Source organism: Tursiops truncatus, chromosome 11 (genome assembly GCF_011762595.2).
Source record: "Tursiops truncatus isolate mTurTru1 chromosome 11, mTurTru1.mat.Y, whole genome shotgun sequence".
In the NCBI taxonomy this organism is placed as follows: domain Eukaryota; kingdom Metazoa; phylum Chordata; class Mammalia; order Artiodactyla; family Delphinidae; genus Tursiops; species Tursiops truncatus.
Window position 1 is genome coordinate 98,028,125 of NC_047044.1, and position 20,064 is coordinate 98,048,188.

General features: G+C 45.8%; 2 long non-coding RNA genes across 2 annotated transcripts in view; one reads left to right on the top strand and one right to left on the bottom strand.

Moving 5' to 3' along the window:
* LOC141275912 (uncharacterized) overlaps positions 1–20,064 on the top strand; it is a 28,402-nt gene that overhangs the window by 1,739 nt on the left and 6,599 nt on the right. The window lies entirely within an intron of this gene.
* LOC141275913 (uncharacterized) lies at positions 1,764–4,224 on the bottom strand. Its single transcript, XR_012324556.1, has 3 exons — positions 4,048–4,224; positions 3,363–3,428; positions 1,764–3,083 (listed from the first exon to the last, which is right to left on the bottom strand). It is a non-coding gene; the product is annotated as an uncharacterized lncRNA (long non-coding RNA).

Sequence of the window (20,064 nt, forward strand, 5' to 3'; positions counted from 1 at the left end):
CCCTCTCGCCTCACCCCCCTCTCCGGTTCCTCCTCCCTTTCCCTCCCCTCCCGGTCCTCCCCTCCTCCTCTCAGTGTCTCCCTCCCTCCCTCCTTTCCCCTCTTGTTATTAAGGAGAACAGCAGCTGGCCCGACCAAACTTCAAACGCGGTCCCCCGCCCCCCGGCCCCCTCTCCTTAGCTCTCCGAGGCCCTCTCCCTCTATGCAGCCCCGCAAGCCAGGGGCCTCGGAGAGGGGAACCCACAAAAAAAAAAAACCCCACCGATTCCTACTTATTTCCTCTAATTGCGCACATTCTGTAGGTGCATCCTGCCAAAATACGACCCTCCGACTCTGGCTACTTCAAAACTGATCCTAATACTACCGCCCATGTATTTTAAGATTCAGGAATGACGGGTGGATTACTTGAAGATGAGGTGGGCTCAGACAACTGAGAAATAGATCCCTTACGTGAGAAAGAGGGAGGGCGATCTGAGAAAACAGCAACTTCGCATACCCAGAGAAAAAGGTTATGTCCCTGAAATTTATGTTCCTGATCATGTTGCTGTTTCCAAAACCCGATTAAAGGGACCAGAACTTCGGCGCCCACTCCAACCCCCGCCCCCGCCCCCCCGCAGATGTGTTGGGGGGGAGGGGTGAGTGTCCGGAGGGAGGGGGCGCTTCTCCGACGTGATAGAATGTGACCCAGGAGCAGAAACCATCCCGTTCTTGGGGCGCCGCAGGCGCCACTGGGAGACGCGGGGAGGCGCCCCGAGCCGCCGCAGGCCGGGGGCAGGGCTACCAGCGGTTCCGCCGCGGCCAGCGGCCACGCAGGAAAAACCCGCTTCTTCGCCCTGCCTCTGCTGACAAGCCGCCCGAGGTGCCTGCGCGGAGCGTGGCCACACTGATACAGCTTTCTAGGAAATAGCCCGGGAGGAGGAGGGGAGAGGGGCGAAAGAGGGGTAGGTTTGGCTCCCCCTCTCTCCCCGGGCGCCAACGACACCACCCCTTCCTTTCCTCCGAGGCCCAAGAGTTCCACCCCGGGTCCCTCGCCTAGCACCCTCGCGGACCCTCCGGGTTCACGCGTCGCTCGCAGCCAGGGCTTTCCCCCCGCGAGCGGAACTACGGTGGAGACGCAGCCAGTGCGGTCGGCTCTGACACGTGCTCCAATGCATCCTCGGGTCAAAGCCGCTTTTAGAGGGGATCTGATGGCGTTTCCTCACCTCCTTCCTCCCGCCACCCCCCACCCTGCCCGTCTGTGCTATTTCACTCCGGGAAGAAAGGGAGTGGGCCCAGGGCCCGCGGCGCGCTGGCGGAGCTGGCACGTGCGCCGAGCGCGGCGTGGGTAGGGTCTCTGGAGAGACACCGAGGTTGGCCCAGGACCTCCCTCGCGGAGAAAGGGGGCCCGAACCGGGGCGCGAGGGCGAGCGGGGGGAGGCGGGGGGCTGGGTGAGCTGTGAGCTCTGTTCCCTGAAAGGAGGGGGAGGTGGAATAAAGAGGGCGGACAGCGCATAAACCAGAGGTGCGAGCGATTAACCCTGGCCCCGGGGCCAGCCCCTTTCCACGAGGGTGGGGCGGAAGGGGTGGGTGGGTGGGTGGAAGGGGGATATCGCTTTAAAAGGGTGAGTAAGAGTTTGGGGCGCCGTCTCCCCTCCCTCTATTTGCATAGCCAATAGCTCTGGGTCTCCTGCTACTGCGCGCTGATTGTTACCGGGCAGATTACTTTTTTTTTTTTTTTTTTTTTTTTTTTTTTTTTTTTTTTTTTAGTAGGACGCGTTCCCCGCTACATCAAAAGGAAGCCAAGGAAGGGAGGGCGGAGGGAGAGCGGGGACTGGGGCGGGCGAGGGCTGGGGAGAGGCCGGGGCGCGGGCGACCTTATCAATAGCCTCGGGAATTAGTATCCAATCGACTGTATGTAAAGAAAGGGGAGGGAAGGGGCGGGCGAGGAGAATGTCTAATTGCGGTGGAAGCCATTAGCTTTCTGGAAGAAAAAAAGCTCGCTGAAAAACCCAAGTTGCAAACTCAGAATGAAACAGTCCCGCGCGGCGGATGACAGTCGGGGCCGAGTACGGTGTTCCTCGGAAGACAGCGGGTGCCTAACAATCACCTCTTGATTTCAGTCAACGTGGACTTCCCGACTCAGGCCTTGAGTCACTCCGGATAAATAAGTGAACTTAACATTTTAAAACCCCATAAAGGACTTACTCAAACTTCAGCTCAGCCACCTTTGAGCGGATCAAAGAAAGCTGTAGGGGTAGGGGGTGGGGGGCAGTGTGGGCGAGAGAGGTATTTTTAAAGTATAAATCTGCCCCGACAGGCAAGGACAGAAGCCGGCGAGGGCTCCCAGCCTCTTGACATCACTTGGTAACTAACCCAGCACGGCCTTTTCTCCACCTCCCTGCAGGGAAAGCATCCCGAGCCCGGGGTCCCCTGAAGAGGGGCAGCTGGGGGCGGGGAAGAGGCGGGTGGTCGTCCTCCGGGCCTCGCCCACCCTGGGGAGAAAACCTGGGTGGTGAGGCCTCAAGTCTCGGGAGCGGCGAGCCGAGGGGCCCCCTCTCCCCTTCCCTCCCCCTAACCCCAAACCCGTCTGGCTTTACGGAGAAATTCCGGCGGGGAGCGGGGCCGGGGGGCGGGGGACAGACGGCTGTGAAGAGGAGGGGCGCGGGCGGATGCCCCTCTCCCCGCCGCCCTCTCCGTCCACCCAGACCCGCGGGTGCGGGCGCTCCCCGCGTGGCAGGCTCGCCCCTTCAAGTTCCCCATTGACTTCCCCTTCCGATTACGGACTGTTCCCGAACAGCAACCTCGCAGCGAATCCGTCCCCCAGTGGTTCAGGCTCCAAGGCTCGGGGTGGGGCGTGCGAGGGTGCGGAGGTTGGCAGGAATGTCTCCGCGAGGCTTGGACTGGAAACTGAGTTTTCCCTTTTGGTCGCCACTCCGACCATGTGTTAAAACTTTAATTTTGCTTGCTAAAAAGCACTCCTCCTCGCACGCGGGAAAAGGCACGTTGCCTTCTGAACAAACCTGCGCATTTTCTTTTGCGTGTAGCCTTAGGTTTAGAGAAAAAAACCAAACATCTGTGCTCCGGCTTTTAAGTCAAAACTGGTCACTGTAGGGAAAAAAAACAAAACAAAATATTGGCTCTTCCTTATTCCTTTTAAACCCCTCAAGGGGGGAAAAAAAACACCTCCTTCCCTTTGTAGGATCAATGATAACCTTTAGCGAACGTCAGTTTTACTGGACTTTTATTCCCTCCCTGGCCGGCTCACCACCCCTCGCGTTGTGGAGTTTCGGTTGGAAAGTGTACAAACCCCTGTAGGTGCAGGGTGTTTATAGGCACATTTCTGCAGGAACCTGCAACGCTAAGCACACTTACGCCCCAGCTCACCTGGCGGATGCCGCCCAGCCAGGTGATCCCGCTGTCGGCTGCAAGCTTCGTCCTCCTAGGGGCGCTCTGGCGGGGTGGGGGGAGGGGAGTGAGTTCGGGCTCAGGCGCCCCCGCCACCCCTAACTCCCCCCCCAGAGCAGAGCGGTGTATTTCTCCATTTAGGGATGGACGGGCAGTCAAAACCGAAAACCCGACGGTCGCTTGAAAGTAGATGGCCAAGGGTCCGAGTCTCGGCTCTAGGAGGCCGGAGTACCAGGAAGGAAGCCGAGGAGGTGCAGAAGGAGGGGACGGGAGGGAGTGGGAAGGGAGTGGAAGCAAATTAGAAAAATGTGCGAAAGGAGGAGGGACAGGTCGGGAACTGGAGCTCGAGGAGACAGAAGGTGGGTGGGGACGAGCCGCCGGGTGGCTCCCCGCGCCAGGCACTGGGACCCAGGTGTGAGAGCGCTTCCGGGACCCCGCACGGCCGCCCCTCGGCCCGTGGCAGCCCCGGGGCGCCCAGACCCTGCGGGGATAGACACGGGCCGGCCTGCGCTCTCCAGCCGCCCTCCCTGGGTCCGAGCTTGAACCCGGGCTGCGTGCCTCGGGCGGCAGATGCGACAGGCGTGGGTCAGAAACGCCTGCCGTCCGTTCGCCCCCCTCGCATCTTCCTCCCCTCCCTTGAAAAAAAAATAAAAAGTAAAGAGACCCGAAATTTCCCCCTCTTCCTGTCTGATTCAGCTGCCTCACGCGGCCGAAAATAGCCCTGGAAGTGTCTTCGGTTTATAAAAGTGACTTTTCCAGTAAGATCTGGGGCGGGGGGCATCTGCCCCCCGGCGTCGGTGGGGCCCGGCCTCCGGGAGGAAAGGGAACCGGCCGGCTCGCTCCTTCGCCCTCCCCCCGGCGCCCGGGAGGGGCCCGCTGGGCAACGGAATCGCGCCTCCGCCGGAGGAGCCACCACGCGGCTTTTTCGCGGAATTTTGACGTCACCCACACGTGGGGGGAAGGGGCTGGGAGAGCGAGAGGAAGCGGCGGGGGAGGGGGCGGGCGGGGGCGGGCGGCGGCGGTGCGTGGCCCGCCCCTAGCGGACGGCGCTCCGGCCTCGCGCCCCCGGCCGCCCGGGTCGCTGGGACCGCCGCGCGCGCCCGCCCGGAGCCAAATGGCGACCCCCTCCCAGGCCCTCCCTGCCGCGCCCCCGCACCTTCCACCACGAGGAGCTGAGTTTTCTCCCTTTGAAATCGCGAGCTGCTCTCAGCTCCGGGAAAAGCTGATTGCTTTGCGTTGCCGTCCAGTTGCGCTCCTTGGCGACGTCAGATTGAATATCGCGATTGCTGGTCGCGACGCGCCACCACCTAGCTCTCCGCCGTCTCTCCAGCGGGGGGTGTGCTTTCTGTTGCTCGGTAATGAGTTCTGCACTTACTTGGACGCCAGTATTTTACGCGCGACTTATTTCTCCCTGGTCCCCCCGCCCCATCCACTATTTCGATACCAGCTGGGTTGGCTGACTTTGTGAAAATTACATGTGACAGTCCATCTCCCGAGGATGCGTAGAAGCAGTTTTGGACGAATTTTACCGTGTTAGGAGCAAATCCGTCTAGAAATAACGCCCGTCCAAAGAGTTCCACAAATAAATGGGCAAGCGTTTAGGGCGACTCCCCTCCCACTCGCTGGATACCCCCAGGGTGTCCGTGCTCGTGGAGGACCATTTAGACCCCGAGAGCTAAACACTGCAGCTGCAGAGTGAGTCCGCGCACCTTCATTTCCCCTCTATGTGGGCAAAGTCTTTTTAATCTTTCAGTCGGGGGGGTGATATCAGAAGTGTGCCATTCTTAAAACCCACGGTGATAACGCTGAGTTGATACTGAAATTTACAAGAAGCTCAGTGGGACTCTTTGGGAGGAAAATAGTCAATGTGAACTGGGTTTTACCTCGATGAGGTATAGAGAATGTTGCAAGAATCAGATGCAGAAAGCTAGGGGCTTCTTTGAAAATGTGCTTGTGAGGTGGAATTACTTGTTTCAAATGTAAAGGAGAAGCTTTCTGTTTGAATCAGTCATGAAGTGTGGAACTGTTTCTTTTTGAAGATGACAGACTTTGGTTATGACCATTCTTCCTTCGTTTTAACACATTCCCTCTATTTTTAACTTATTATTTATTTCTTTTTCGTTTAATGGTTGCTGTTCTGACCCAAGAGACTTTGTTTTGTTTCTTCTGGGGGGAAAAAAGAGTTAAAATTAATGAAAATGTCAATACTTGCTGTGGAAGGTCAGTCTGAGTGAACTATATTTAAGAGAGCTTGCTTTTCTGGTGCCTGATTTGATGGACACTTGATTTGTATGTACAAAGGTAGAAAAACAGAATAAATTATTGAAGGAAAAGAAAAGGGAAGGAACCAAAGAAGTGTTTGAAAAACCAAAAAGACAAATGTCTTTTAAATTTTACTCCTGCTTCATTTTAGACATTTAAGTTCGGGGAGGTCATGTTAAACGTTTTGTAGATTTAAGTCCCTAGTAAAATGTCAAGACTACCCCTACCAGAAATGTTTCTGGAGCAATAGTCATTTTTATTTGTTTTATAAAACTTAAAAATGTTTTTATAAACACTTTGCCCGAGTTCAAACGTTCATTTGCCTTTAAAATGTCCACTTTCCTAGTGTGATTGAATATTCTTTCGATTTTGTGACTTTATTCAGCTGTGTATTAGTTACAACCAAATCGAAGCAATGTAAACTATTTCTAACAAATAGTCCGTATTTCATATTTTATTTTTCAGCCTTTAAACACAAGGATGGCCGGCATTTGTTAGTATAGTTTATAGCATAAGTCTACAACACCCTGAATTCATATTCTCCAAACTTTAAAAAACTCATTAATAAAAACCGGAGACATAATTTTCTTGTTGAGGTTTTGGGTTGCTTTTGTTGTTGTTTGTGGCTTTTTTCCCTGGTGGCACAATTCAGGAGGGAGAGTGAACATTTTTCTAAAATTATTTTCTTGGTGGTCTTTGGTTGGCATTTTTCATTTGAAATGTGAAATAGATTGTTTTTAAAGTTTTATCATCTTTAAAATGTGCACCTCTGGAGAGAGATGTTCTTTCTATTTTAGGATTGACCTGAAAGCAAGAAGTTTGTATAAGTATGCTAGACAATCCAAGCTAGGATGGAGTTAGACTCCTAGGAGGAATGCATTTCCTTTTTGTTCAGCCTGAAGTAAGGGCATCTGCTCTTACATGAACTTGAAACAAAGTCTGCGCCTATGCATTGTGTAAACAACTTAGAAAAGCACAAATTCAGAGGAGAGGGGTTTATGTGGAAGGTGAAGTTAGAACAGAAAATCCTAATTTATTTCTGCTCTTAGCCATCTCAAATCACACTTGCATTGTGGTCCCATCAGCTATAAACCAAATAATTTTTTCTTTATGACATATAGAGGTGTGTTCCTTCAAGCCCTGTGTAATAATGATGATGATGATAATAGATGATAGTAATTCCGCTGTCTTCTCTTCCAATGAGTGTGTGTGAGCCTTCATCTTACGTTTCTTTAACAATTGTGATCGAATTGTAAGGAAATGGATTCTGAAGTTAGGTTTTCGTCCTGGGAAACAGCACCAAAAGGGCTCAATTTTGTGCTTTTGAAAATAAAAAGTCACCAAAATTTAGTAGACGTATTGCTTAAGGGAAGAGAACAAAATGCACAGGATTAAAAATGAACAGGAAAATTCCTTTGCCTAATTTACAAATCCCTACCTTCATCGTGCCCACATATGTTTCCATTTTTGAGAGCAGCCAGGCGGTCAGTCTAGCTAAGGCAAACTCAGGACCTAAAGCCTTTCCTGGTGTCAAGGAAGATGTTCTAAAGCGAATGCTATGGGTTTACGTAAGGTTTTGGAGGAAATGTCTTACATCTGGCATCTCACAGTCACCAATTATTTCAGGATCATGAAATATCATTTTAAAGAAATATTTTGAGAGAGAGGGGAGTCTAGATCATGCATTACATCTGGACAGCCATTTTGTGTGTGAGGTCTTCCTGAAATCATTTAAACTCAGGAAATTTAGTTGTTTCAGGTAGCAGCCCATGAGCTCCCTTTTGTATGATTCCAATAAACTGGTGAAGAGCAAGTTTTTCTACCCCCTACTTCTGAATATATATTCTTCTAATGTTTCTCTTTTTTAAATAAAATGGTGTACCTAATTTAAAATTTCCCTAACATAATATAGACCAACGCTCCAAGTGACGTGCCTTTGTACAAGGAAATTATTCCGATAATTACTCTTTGTAGTGTAATTACCCGCAATTTTATGTCATCTAGCAAATGAGTTAAGTAAGTTGGTAATCGAACTCCAGTGAAATCTGCTATACTTGGGATGAAAACCATACTTTACCTCGAGAAATCAAGGTCTGACCTTCCATTTAGACACTTAAGACTTTACCTAGGCTGCCTGTATGTTTCACTCAGTGGAACTCTTTTCAGATTTAGGGAAGCCTGGCTCTCTGTTATAGATTAGATGTAGTCTTGCTTGGAAACAGGGGAATGGGCTGTGGACCCTCATGACATTTTGGCCCGTCACAGAATATGCCTTCTGTGTCTGGGAGTCTGCACTTGAAATTCTGTATAGTATTCATCAAGGTATTCATGCTGAGCGATCACATATGTGCTAAACTGATAACATCACAGGTCTCTGCACAGACACATCAGAGCATGTCGGGGGCACGCTTCAGATTTGTAAGGTAAAATTCAAATGGTTTTAATGAAGGAGTCAAACATGCAGGGGTTTCTGTGCTTTGGAGATCGCCTCTGGCTCTTGTGTTTTATTCTTTCATTTATTTGATACAAGCTGAGTCCTTACCAGGTGCCACACAGCGTGCTAGGCATCGGGGATGTCGTGGGTATGTAGTTAGACACTCAGTGAATGTTTTGTAAGGCTGGCAGGAAGGAAAAAGAGTTGAATAATACAGTCCCTGTCCCTAACAAGCCCGTTGTCTAGGGATCAAGCCTGGGAAAGAATTAACATCCTATACATGAATGCTTTAAGAAAATAATAAAACATAGAACAAAAGGCACAGAATAAGATGCCATGTTTTACCCATCTTACACCGCCTACCTTAACGCAGGGGCATGGAAAGTTATCTTTTCTTTAAAACTCAGTCTAGGCAAGTAATTATTCCTTGGATTGCATAGTCGTTTTTAAAATTATTTTTCTTAAATTATTCTTGAATATTGTTCTTAATAAGCTATTGGAACTTGTTGATTGGATGTCTGGGTTACATGTCTGGGGTTTGGTCAGTCCTTTTCAAGTAGCCAAACCCCTTCTTGGTCCATCAGACTGCGAGAAGTCCTTTCTTTGAGTAGCTGGTTTTCCCAGAGCATCTGTTTCTCCTCAGAATGAACCCTCCCTGAATCTGACAGACTATTGATCAGCATTTCACTCCTTTGGTTAGGGAAATTGAGGTCAGAGTGGATCATTTCCTTGTCCTGAATCACCCAGATGTTCACAGAGCAGAAGGTAGACCTCTGATTATAAGCTCAGACGCCTCCTAAAATAGATGCAGAAAACATTGTCCCTGTCATTGGCACCATGGTGGTGAAGTGGCACCAGTCTAGGAGTCAGAATGCACACATTCTAGTCCCAGCGCTGTGACCTGGGGATAGCTTCAATGTTTCCATTTCTTTTTTTTTTTTAATTAATTTTTATTGGAGCAGAGTTGCTTTACAATGTTGTGTTAGTTTCTGCTGTACAGCAAAGTGAATCAGCTGTACGTATACATATATCCCCTCTTTTTCGGATTTCCTTCCCAGAGCATTGAGTATAGAGTTCCCTGTGCTCTACAGTAGGTTCTCATTAGTTATCTGTTTTATACATAGTAGTGTATACATGTCAATCCCAACCTCCCAATTTATCCCACCCTCCTTCCCCCCTTGGTATCCATACGTTTGTTCTCTACGTCTGTGTTTCTGTTTCTGCTTTGCAAATAAGTTCATCTGTATCATTTTTCTAGATTCCACATACAAGCGATATTATACGATATTTGTTTTTCTCTTTCTGACTTACTTCACTCTGTATGACAGTTTCTGTCCATCCACGTCTCTGCAAATGGCACAATTTCATTCCTTTTTATGGCTGAGTAATATTCCACTGTATATATGTACCACCTCTTCTTTATCCATTCCTATGTCGATGGACATTTAGGTTGCTTCCATGTCTTTGCTATTGTAAAAAGTACCGCTGTGAACGTTGGGGTGCATGTATACTTTCAAATCAAGTTTTTCTCTGGATATATACCCAAGAATGGGATTGCTGGTTATATGGTAGCTTTATTTTTAGATTTTTTGTTTTGTTTATTTTTTGTAATTGGGGTATAGTTGCTTTACAATGTTGTGTTAGCTTCTGGTGTACAATGAAGTGAATCAGCTATATGTATACATATATCCCCTCCCTCTTGGACCTCCCCCGCATCCCACCCATCTAGGTCACCACAGAGCACCGAGCTGAGCTCCCTGTGCAATACAGCAGGTTCCCACTAGCTATGTGTTTTACACATGGTAGTGTATATATGTCAGTCCCAATCTCCAAATTCATCCCACCCCGTCCCCCCACCGACCATGTCCATTCTCTACATCTGTGTCTCTATTCCTGCCCTGCAAATAGGTTCGTCTGTACCATTTTTCTAGATTCCACATATATGTGGAAAATCTCAGCACAAAAGTTCAACTAACCTAGTGCTTATTCCTACAAGTCAAACACAATCCCCCTTACAGCACATATCGACATAGAGTTTTGGACGGACCCTAACTTGCAGATCCTTCTTTAGGTCTGACTAAGGGACAGCTTAGAGACTGTGGGCCTCTTTCAATCAGGCTTACTCTGAGCTACATGGAACTCATGGAGCATCAGGTAGCTTGTTGGGTGAAAAGAGAACATTGCAATCTTTAGACAAGATCTCCCTCCTTGCTTTCTGGCACGTCCTAATAGCTAGGAGTAAGCAAGGAAAGCTTTCTGCTCTGTCGCACTTTTCTCCCTCGCTTTTCATTGCTTTGAACATGTGACACATTTCATTCATTGGGGTTCTTTGTACTCCACCAAGATCCACTTAGGTGTAAATTATTTGCTTTATAGAATTACATGTTTGTAGACATGTTTCCTTCTTAAGAGTGTGGCTACTGAGAAAGAGAAACTGGTAGTCATTAATAAGCAGTTACGTTTGGGAGAGTTTCTGGACAGTGTTCTATATAATTTTTTTAAACATGTGGTATATAGGGTCATGGAGAAAGCACTAGACTTGGGGTTGGGAGAGGTGGGATCTAGTCCCCATTATGCCATAGGCTGTGTAACTTGGGGCAAGACCCTTATGGGATTACCACATTTTAAGGTTGTCAGGGAAACCATGGGTCTCCCAGTCCATACCCCCATCTATCACAGAGGAACACCTATAGAGCATCCTTGACAGATAAAAGTGATGTCTTTGCTCAGATATTCTACTGATGAGGAACTCACGTCCTCTAAGTTATCCCCATTGTCTGTTATCCCCATTGTCTGTTCTAAGTTATCCCCATTGTCTGTTCTAAGTTTATACGTTCTTTCTTCTTGAGCACGACGCTCCCTCAGCATCACTGGTGTGTGTCTGCTTACTACTGATGGACCTTGAGCTAGGTGCTTTGCCTTATAGGATCTTCCCAAGAACCATGTGCCATTAGGATCCTGAGGGACAGAGGGGTTCGATGACTTACTCAAAGTCATGGAAAGCTAGTCAGGGGCCCCAAACCGCCTGCTTCCAGGCAATTTCTTCCCACATATGTTGTCTCTGGCCACTGGGACACGAGAGAACTAGCTATCTCCCTCGTTTGTACTGACAGTCGGTCAGATATTTGAGGGCGCCGTCCCTTCATCCATTTCTCTTCAGTTCTTTTATTGGATGCTGGCCCCTCATCAGCGGGCTACCCTCCTCTGGATCCTGACTAGTTCATTGACATCCGTCTCAAAGTGTGGTATCTTTCTTAGTGTGTCACTAATGAGCTGGAGCGGCTCGGAACAACTTCAGAAACCTGCAGATCATCAAGGGGGTCACAGGAAAACACACACAGCCATGGACCACCCTTTGGCTTCTCTCACTCCACTTACCTGGTACCAGTGAGGCATCCCCCAGTACCACGGAGGACATACTAGTCTAGACAGGAAAGAGAAAATGGTTATCCCGTCTTCTGGAGGCTGGTTTTGTTAATGAAACCCCAGATTGCGCTCCATTTTCTCATCTGTAAGTTGGGTGACTTAAACTATGGATGGTCTTACCTTATGTATGTTCTGTGGCCCCAGGGAACAAAACGAGTGATTCTGATGAAACGTTAGAAAGAGGCGTATTTCTGCTCACTTAAAGAGCTTCCTCTGTAATCCATTGCAACATGGCAAGGGTTACCTTTAGTAATCAAATAAAGGACCTATAGTAGTAACTAATTAGGGATGTTCCAAGGAGATGGATGGGTCACTTATTGACTCTGAGCCTAGATGTCCTCCTCTGTAACCTTGGGATACTAATATCCATAGCACAGTGGTTGTAAGGAATAAATGTTTGTAGTGTACTTAGCACAGTGCTTTGGCGTGCTATTAAGCACTGAGATAAAGATAAGCGGAGTTATTGTTATTGTTAAACTCTACTCTCAGAATCAGTGCAGCTCTAGGAGTCCATGGAATTATTAATGCGTTTCATACACTCTATGAAAGTATGGACATTTCTGTACCAGATCATGGCTCTGGGGTGTCTCTACCCACCGTTTACACCACTATTAGCCAGTTACTCAGTGGCTTCTGCCAACATGGTTTAATCTCAAACCAGTTAATTCTCAACTTCCTGTTACCGCGTCCTCAGAGAGACATGTACTCAGAGGTAATCTTCCAACCTTAGTAATCTTCCAACCTATGCAAGGGACAAGGGAAAACGCATGTACACAGTCACAGAAGTGGAAAGAACCTTACACGTCGAATCCATTATTTATCAAAGTGAGGTAGTTGGTACCTGGAGGAGCATTTGTATTTAAATGCTTTGAGGTTTATTTTAATGAGTATCAGAAAAAAACGCAACATATCAAACTCATAGTTTCACAAATATTATAATGGTATTTAAGTTTAAAAAAAAGAATCCATTTTTTAAAAATTAACTAAGTTGAAGAAGTGATATATAGATACGGGTTCTAAAAATCTGGAAGGCTGTATGAAATTATTAAAGCTTAGAAAACAAACTCCAGTTCTTCCTTAGAAAACTAAGGAACAGCATCTCATTTATACCCATAATCATACAGCCTGTCAGTGGCAGTCTGGGACTGAAATAGCACCCCTCACTTCTAAAACTAAAGAAGTTAAGACTTTGCGTGGATTATTTTCATGTAAACTATATTGTTACAATTTACCCATCCTTCTCGTTTCTTCTGTCAGTATTTTATTGTGACTCACAAATGTATTCTGTTTTCTGAATGGCTTTAGACACTTCTTATTATTCATCGTTTCTGTTTTAATGATTTTCCCTACTTTGAACTTTTGGACTGGCTGCCTTGCTTTTTACCAGACCACCACTGCCTGTTACTTTTGCCTCTCCAAGTAGGTTTTCCTTCTGTCCTATCACCTTTCCAAACTTCTCTGCCTTTTTAAGGGCAGAGAAATGTCATTATTTGACTTATCCATCAGTTCTCTGGAAAAGCTTCTTTCTCAAGCTTGTCATTATTTGACCTCACTCAGAGGTTGCTCTCTGTGAGCAGCCTTGTCCCCAGTGTGTTTGCCCAAAACAATCAGCGGCAATTGTTTAGCATTTCAGCTACCTGAGGTGGTGATATCCATTGGGCTAACAAGAAGCGACTAAGAAAAGTAAAAGGAAACACTGGGAAATGTGCTGTCCATATGGGCTTTGAACAGCTCTGACATATTCTTGGGGATCTAGAAGGTCACGTGCATGTGCACGGCTTTGCATGTACACAGGAAAGACCTGAGAAAGCCCTAATTACTCACTACCAGTGGACCTTGAGCCTCTGTGCAGACAGAAAGTGATTGTTAAGAGTTTTAAACTGTCTGCCACTTGCTGAAGACACGCCCCCACCCCCAACACACACACACACACACACACACACACACACACACACACACACACACACACACACACACAGACACACACACGCTGGATCTCTTGGCAAAGTCTAGGAGACACACTGGTTCAAGGCATTTAAGGAAATCTCTATGTAATCATTAGCTGACCATGAAGAAAACGAAACAGAGACTTCAGTGGTTATACATGACCAAGAATACAGACTTTATGGAATTAGCTCACGAAAGGCACTAAGTAAACAAGCAACAGCAATAACAACAGCAATAAAAACAACAAACGCTGCTCTGTGTGTGTGTGTGTGAAGCTGATTTGCAGGGTCGCCACCTTATATTATTTAAAACATCTAGTTTTCAATAAAAAATTATGAGACACACAGAAAAACAGACAAGTATGGCCTAAACACAGGGAAAAAAAGCAGTGAATAGAAATCATCCCTGAAGCAGCCCAGATCTTATACTTACTACACAAACACTTTAAATCTGTTATTTAAATAGAAATATGTTCAAAGCAGTAAAGGAAACCATCTCTGAATAAACTATAAAAAGTAGAGAATATTGGGACTTCCCTGGCAGTCCAGTGGTTAAGACTCCATGCTTCCACTGCAGGGGGCACGGGTTTGATCCCTGGTTGGGGAATTAAGATCCTGCATGCCGTGCGGAATGGCCAAAAAAAAAAAAAAAAAAAAAGGAAAGAAAGAAAGAAAGAAACAGAGAATATCAATAAAGAGACAAATTATTAAAAAGAATAAAACATAAATTGTGGATTTGAAAAATATAATGACTAAATGAAAATTTCACTGCAGGGGGCTCAACAGCAGATATAACTAGCAGAAGAAAGGATCAGCCAGTTTGAAGAGAAACCAATGGAGATTATCCAGTCTGAGAAACAGAAAGGAAAAAAATGATGAAAAATGAACAGTCTCAGAGACCTGTGGACACCATCAGGCATACCAACATACATGCAACGAGAGTTCCAGAAGGAGATGGGAGAGAGAAAGGGATAGAAGAATATTTGAAGACATAATGGCTGAAAACTCCCCAAATTTATTTAAAACAGTACTCTACACATTCAAAAACCTCAAATTCTAATTAAACTCAAGGATAGTCACATTTATACACATATTAGTCAAACTTTCAAGAGACAGAGAGAATCTTGAAAGTAGCAAGAAAAGAGCAACTCATCACATCCAAGGATTCTCAATAATTTTAACAACTGACTTCTCATCAGAAACCATGTAGCCCAGAAGGCAGTAGGATGACATGTTCAAAGTGCTGAAAGCAAAAGACTGTCAACCAGGAATTCTGTATCTGATACAATTATCCTTCAGAAATGAAGGAGCAATTAAGATGTTTTCAAATAAGCAAAAACTGCGAGTTTGTTGCTAACAGACTTTCTTTACAAGAAACACTAAAGGGAGTTCTTGTGGTTTAAGTGAAAGGACACTAGATAGTAAGTCAAATCCACACAAATAAAATGTACAAAATAAAAAGTAAATGTAACTACATAGGTAAATGTAAAAGGCAATATAGATGTAGTTTCTTTTTTGGTAACAGTTTTCTTCCCCTATCTAATTTAAAAACCAATTGCAGTAAGCAATAATTATAAAACTTTGTCGATAGGCTTATAGTGTTTAAAGATGTAATTTGTATCACAATAATAGCACAAAGGAGTGAGAGGGAACAGTGCTGTACTGGAGTAAAATTTTTGCATATTAAGATGTTAACTGTAATCCCAGGACACCCACCAAGAAAATAATTTTTTTTTAAAGGAAATGAAACAATAAGAGAATTTAAATGACACACTTGATAATACTATTCAACACAAAAGAATCTGTCAATGGAAAATAGAAGCACAAAAATGGCATAATAGATATAAAAAACAAAGAGTAAAATGGCAGGTGTCAGTTCTACCTTACAGTAATTACATTAAATGTAAATGAACTAAACAGTTCAATCAAAAGGAACTGTTTGGCAGAATCAAGAAAACATGATCCATCTATATGCTATCTACAAGAGACAAACTTTAGATTCAAAGACATAAATAAATTTAAAGTAAAAAGATGAAAAAATATTTATCATGCAAACACTAACCAAAAGAGAGCTAAAGTGGCTATACTAACACCAGACAAAACAGACTTTAAGACAAAAATTGCTACTAGAGACAAAAAGAACAACCGATAAAAGGGTTAATTCATCCAGAAGACCTAACAATTATAAACATTATATGCCCCTAATAAATGAGCCCCCAAAATACATGAAAAAAGATCTGTTTTATATTGAGCAGGAAACTGCCTCTGTTGCTTTTACTCCATGTACTTATTTCTGCCCTCTGGAGCCTCACGAAGTAAGTCTAACCCCTTTGTGACTAGAGAGTGCTCCAAATATTTGAAGCCAGCTCCCACGTCTTTTCTCACTTTCAATTTTTATGTGGTTTTGCCTCATAAAAATTTCCCTAGAACTCAATTATGTTCACTTATAAGGAAATCTACTGCAGTGTAGAACAACTGCAAGAGCAGAACCTACTTTCACAGAATTTCAGGGTTGGAAGGAAACTGAGATGATTTTTTTTCCAAATCTCTAATTGTATAGATGAGTAAGCTGGGGCTCAAGCTGGTTATATCACTGAGCTGGTTAATGGCAGACTAACATTTATAATCTTGGTTTACAAACCCCTTGCCTAGTAGTTATTCCAACATCTTCCTTCCATGATAGTTTCCCCCACTTGGGTACTGAGGAGGGTTGCTGGCTTTGGGTGAGAGAGAGGCTAAATAACTCTTCTTTCTTCGTACCTGGCATCCTTCCTCTTGAATGTGCCATAGAAGAAGAAAGCTAAGAGTAATGGAAGGAACTGTACTGGGTATTAAAATATACGGATTCTCATCTTTTTTGGTCACTAACCTATTTCTGATACGTTGGATAAGTCACTTCAAAAACTAATAAGAAATACTGTCTATTGAGCACCTCCTGTTTACCAGGCCCTGTACTAGGCACTTCATCTACAAGCCTCATATACGTGTTCAGATGTGTTCCTTTCTTGTCTGTAAGATAATCGGGTTATACCGTATGTTGTCTGTTGTCCCGTCAAGCTCCAGAGTTGTGTGATAGTGAGGAGCTATTAGGGTGTTCTCATGTAATAGTTCCTGAGGGTTCATCCTGATCCCCCTCCTTCCTGTTTCCTAGCTGGCAGCGGTAGGGTTGCTGTAGAATAGTTGCTGTAGACTTCTCTCTACAGTGAGTCCATGAGTTGTGACGTCCTACTCTAACCTCCCGACAGGCTTTCCATTTTCCGTAGGATTTGGCTGGACTCTTACTGGTCCCTTTCAGGGTTTCCAGGACTGTATTCTCTGCCCTCTTCTCTCTGTAGATTCTCGCCATGGACCTTTGATTCACTTTGGTGGCTTCTTCTTTTACCTGTGGGCTCGGAGAAGTCGAATAATTTAGAAAAGGTCACTCAACTTGTATGTAAATGGCAGACTTAGCAGCTGTCTGACCCCACTGCCTTTGTTATCCCTGGTATAACACGATTCCTGTCTCTGACAGTTTACTTGATCTAATTTTCCCACCCTTGCTTAATACCTTGCTCAAGCCCTGCCTTCTCCACCAGCTCAGCCTGGCCAGCTGCTCATTCCTGTCAATTTACCCAGCAAGTGTTGTCTGAAGTACACATCAGGCACCACCTTGGGACTTATGCCTTGGGAGACCCTATGGCTTAGTGGCTATGAATGCGAGGTCTGGAGTCAGAGGGCCAACATCGGAATCCCAACACTACTACTTATAAGCTGTGCAACCTTGGGAAAATTACTTAACCTCTGTGGGCCTCGGTTTCCTCAATTACAAACGAGAGATGCTAGTAGCACTTACTTCCTGGGGTGGTTGTGAGGATAAATGTGAACTGATTCCATCACCAGCTCTAGGGGTAAGCCCTGATTGGCCCAAACTGATGGACATAATCCCATCCATCTTGCCAGAGTGATGGAGTTAGACTTGGGTACACGAACTTGACTAGGCCAGAGCGACCTTCAGGACTGAAGTTTGACAATGTGGCCTCAAAGGTGAGGCCTGGAGTTGCTAGAGCCGTTTTGTTTTACTAGCAGGAAGCCAGCCTGAGAACAAAGCTGACACAGAGCGTAAAGCAGAGCTGAGAAAAATCAAAGAGAACTAGAGCTGCAGGCCTGATTAGGTATCTCCTGAAGTCCGTCCGACCTCTGGAATTTTCCATTGCTTGAGCCAATTAAAAAATTTAGTATTGCAGCTACTTTGCTAGGTTTATTTTATCATTTGCAACTGAAAATATCCTAACCGATACTTATTATTATTACCTTCCCGTGTATATACAACATTTTGTCATTAGACTGTCATGTCCTTTGGAGCAGAGACTAACTTCCCCAAGCTCTGTGTTGCCGTGCTACCTGGCACGGTTCTGGCGTATCATCTGTGCCTCATATCACAAATCCTCACTCCCCTCTGGTAACTCTGTATTTTGAGTATCTTTTTTTTTTTCCTTTCTGATCTTCAGTATTCTTTTTTTTTTTTTCACATCTTTATTGGAGTATAATCGCTTTACAATGTTCTGTTAGTTTCTGCTGTATAACAAGGTGAATCAGCTATACATATACATATATCCCCATATCCCTTCCCTCTTGAGCCTCTCTCCCACCCTCCCTATCTCACCCCTCTAGGTCATCACAGAGCACCGAGCTGATCTCCCTATGCTATGCGGCTGCTTCCCACTAGCTATCTATTTTACATTTGGTAGTGTATATATGTCAACGCTACTCTCTCCCTTCGTCCCAGCTTCCCCTTCCCCACCACCCCATGTCCTCAAGTCCGTTCTCTACATCTGCGTCTTTATTCCTGACCTGCCACTAGGTTCATCAGTATCATTGAGGCAGAACGAGAAGGTGGCCAGAGTCCCAAATAGGGTGGTCCCCTGCTGCTGCTTCATCTTCTTACTTTGCTAAGATAATACGAAAGTAAAATGCCTCGTAGATTAGCTAAACCTTATTGAGCACAAGGCATTGAACACGGAATCATCTTTTTTCTTCTCGGTTACCGACGGTTACTATTACCATGCCCTGTGTTACAAATGAGAAACGGAGGCTTACAGAGCTTATTCAACTTGTATAGGACACGCAGGTTCTACGTACCACAATTTAGGGACCTGCACTCAAATGACTGCATCCGTGTCTTTAAGTTCTCATTCCACTTCACAGAAAATGAAACTAGCAATCGTAGACAGTGCTTTATGGGTGTGGCTTGCCCAGGAAAGATGAGGGAGAACTCCATCATCAGACCCACGCTAAAAAATCGGCTTTGAATGGACATCAAGAGATTTGTAAATAAAGGTACATTCACTTCAAATAAATGTTTAGGGATGTATAATTCATCTTTTAATGATTTCTCACTTTCCTAACATGTTTAGATAACCCACCACCTTCCCAGTCACATCAGAGAGATCTTTACTTTTTGGTTTTCTTTTCTTTTCGCGGTACGCGGGCCTCTCACCGCTGTGGCCTCTCCCGTTGCGGAGCACAGGCTCCGGACGCGCAGGCTCAGCGGCCATGGCTCACGGGCCCAGGCGCTCCGCGGCATGTGGGATCCTCCCGGACCGGGGCACAAACCCGTGTCCCCTGCATCGGCAGGCGGACCCCCAACCGCTGCGCCACCAGGGAAGCCCGGTTTTCGTTTTTTGATCATCAGAATTGAAAAATCTAAGTAGGATCATGACAAACATATCGTTCTGTAACTTGATTTTTTTCATTGAACAGTAATCTCTTGGAGTCTTTCTATGCCAGTTGGTATAGATCTGCTTCATTCATTGTAAGTACAGAATGATTTTAATAGTTACAGTGTATCGTAATTTAACCACTTCCTACAATTAATGGGCATTTGGGCGTCCTCCCTCACCACTGTTTTTGCTTTTATAAATAATGTGCCATTAAGCATCATCGTACTCTCCTTCCTCGTGCATTCAGGTGTCCATGGGAGGAGAAAAATATTGAGGTCTTGATTTTGTGACCTCAAAGGAGGTCCAAGATAGAGAATATGACCTCACAGTCTATAGGGGAGCAGACATGTACACACATAGCTTTCCTTTTAATATAAGAGCGAGGCAGATAGGAATCCCCTCAGTGTTACGGAAGTGCAGGAAGAGGGAGACTGAGGGGCTCAGTTGAGTGGATGACTGGGAAGGCTGCATGGAGGAGGTGGCACTTGAGTCCAGTCGTGGAGGATGGGAAGGCTCTGATGCTTGGTCTGCCCATCTTCCTATCATGGTCTTAAAATATGCCTGCCATTTGGTTGGATTCTTCATTAGGCCATTTGGTTGGATGAATAACGGTGGGGATGGAGGGGAAGGATGCTTTGAGCAAAGGCGACATAGCCCGGGAACTAAAGTGCCCGCTTTCTCAGAGGGCCAAGAACTGACTGCTGTGGCCGGAGCACACGAGCACAGGCCACCTCCAGGCAGCGCAGGGATAGAAGGATGTCACAGGCGTGGACTGAAAGGCACCCAGGAGGGATTTCAGTTTGCCGGAAAAGGAGTTCTGTTCAAGATGCGTGCTGAAGGTTGGGCAGAGAGTGTAAGGACAGAGCAGACAGCTCTCTGATGGGATGATGGGAACCAGACAGATGGGTCCACAT